The sequence below is a fragment of the Heptranchias perlo genome, unplaced genomic scaffold, assembly GCF_035084215.1.
Source record: "Heptranchias perlo isolate sHepPer1 unplaced genomic scaffold, sHepPer1.hap1 HAP1_SCAFFOLD_621, whole genome shotgun sequence".
Lineage (NCBI taxonomy): Eukaryota > Metazoa > Chordata > Chondrichthyes > Hexanchiformes > Hexanchidae > Heptranchias > Heptranchias perlo.
In genome coordinates, this window is record NW_027139646.1 from 30,001 (window position 1) to 32,500 (window position 2,500).

The 2,500-nt window shown below is 51.0% G+C and overlaps 1 pseudogene; it reads left to right on the forward strand.

Moving 5' to 3' along the window:
• Nucleotides 1-1,575: 1,575 nt before the first annotated feature.
• LOC137317606 (U2 spliceosomal RNA) lies at nt 1,576-1,692 on the forward strand (annotated as a pseudogene).
• Nucleotides 1,693-2,500: the final 808 nt, after the last annotated feature.

Sequence of the window (2,500 nt, forward strand, 5' to 3'; positions counted from 1 at the left end):
AAGTAGGTGCCTCCCTGGAATGTCACACCTGCGTCCCAGAAAACAGGTCTCCCGGTCAAAGCAGTCCCGCCCCGCCCTGGGATTAACATGACAACGGACAGGGCCCAGTCAGGGAGCAGCTTGAGAGACACCTTTCAATAGGCGCTTCTGAAACATTAACGCCTTGTTTCTTCCGACAGTTTAACCAGCGATTAACATGACAACGGACAGGGCCCAGTCAGGGAGCAGCTTGAGAGACACCTTTCAATAGGCGCTTCTGAAACATTAACGCCTTGTTTCTTTCGACAGTTTAACCAGCCTTTAACACGCCTTGTGTTTTTATTTCCCATTTCCAGCCAGCCAGCCAGCCAGCCAGCCAGCCAGCCAGCCAGCCAGCCGAGCCGAGCCAGCATCTGCAGTATTTTTTTTGATTGGTCTTGCCTGCCGTGGAATGAATGTTTCAACACGAGCTGCTGATTGTCAGCACCTCACCTCTTTCTCAATTGGCCGTTGCAATCTCACTCACTCGCTGTGAGACACGTCACGTCACTAGTTTTACTCAAAGAGGTTTCCTTCCACGGCAGTTCGTTAGTGACTGAGACTGACTGACGGAGGTCCGTTGAGACATAACCCTCCCCCATCTGATTGGTGGCCTACTGGCAAATTTACCAATCTGTCAAGCAATCCTGGCAAGAAAGGAAAAAACGGCAACTTCTTTAAACTCATCCACTGTTGCAATTAGAAACGGTGGCAAAAAATGTGGCCAGAGTGGGAGAGAACGGCAGTGCTTCGAGACTGCTTTCAACACCGGCAGCCAGAGAACAAAGAGGGAGGGCAAACAGGACCCGAGATCAATTCGCATCGAGCGCGTTATCGCTTCTCGGCCTTTTGGCTAAGATCGAGCGTGTTCCTTTTCGGGCTTATTTGGATCTGAGCGGACTGGAACGCTGGCCGCGACCTCGTGCGCTCGCAAAGTGCGGACTTTGCTGTGATTGGTCGTTTGTGTGCTGGCTCCGCCCCTAAATTTGCATAAGGACCAAATCAACACTGCAATGGCAGGGAAGGGTTCCTGGTGAAAGCAGTCCTGCCACTGACATGACAATGGACAGGGCCCGGCAGCTTGAGACACATCTTTCTTTCAATATGCAAGTCCTTTTTAAAAAAGTTTCCTTCCACAGCAGCTCTGAGTGAGAGAGAGAGAGAGAGAGAGAGAGAGACACTGACTCACTGACTGATACTGACACCGACACACACACACATATTATTTATTATTATTTTAAACGACAAAGCTGTTCAGAAGGAAGTCCTGGGGGGAAGGCAGGCAGGGAGGGACGGACACAGGGAAGTCCGCACAAAACAGGTCCCCTGGAACCTCTGACCCAGAAAAACGGGTTCCTGGTGAAAGCAGTCCTGCCATTGACATGACAATGGACAGGGCCCGGCAGCTTGAGACACATCTTTCTTTCAATATGCAAGTTCTTTTTAAAAAAGTTTCCTTCCACAGCAGCTCTGAGTAAGAGAGAGAGAGAGAGAGAGACACTCACTCACTGACTGATACTGACACCGACACACACACACACACACACACACACACATATTATTTATTATTATTTTTAATTGATTTTTAGAACAGGGAGATGGACTAGGGGCTTGCTCCGTCCACTCCACGCATCGACCCAGTATTGCAGTGTTTCTGGGAACGGTGCAGCTCCCCGTGGGGAGATATTCAAAAGGAAAAACAGCTGTTTCCCAGTGTCTCTGTGTGTGTGTGTGTGTGTGTGTTATTACTGAGAATAAAGCTGATATCTCTCTCTCTCTCTCTCTCTCTCTCACTCAGAGCTGCTGTGGAAGGAAACCGTTTTAAAAAGAACTTTCTCAGCTCAGTGGTATTTTTTTCTTCTCCAAGGCTGAGTGCCGCTCGCACGTAGCGATATAATTCAAAGTGCAAAATAACTTGGCGTCGTTGACTTTAAACAAGCAGGGTCTGCTTCCAAATGAAAGCTGCGCTCCCGAACTGGACTGTCTGTCTGTCTGACTGTCTGTTTGTCAAGGGGTGGAAAAGGCGGTGGTGGTGGTGGTGAGGGTGGAGCATTACGCTCAGGAGGGGAGACTTTCTTTCAGAGGTGCCAATTAATCTGTAGCAGAAAGTCATCCCCCCCGACCGGGATTCGAAGCCCGGTCCTGACCACGAGACCACCGGGGAGAGTTGCCTCAAGTCCCTGAGGGACCTGGACACGAGGCCGAATACACACGCACGCCTGCTGCACTGGCAGCAGCGACCAACAGGGGGCTGACCGGCTGATCCTTCCCTTTCACAGGCAGGCTTTTGGCCCTCGCTCAAACGACAAAGGTGTTCAGAAGGAAGTCCTGGGGGGAAGGCAGGCAGGGAGGGACGGACACAGGGAAGTCCGCACAAAACAGGTCCCCTGGAACCTCTGACCCACAAAACCGGGTTCCTGGTGAAAGCAGTCCTGCCATTGACAGGACAATGGACAGGGCCCGGCAGCTTGAGACACATCTT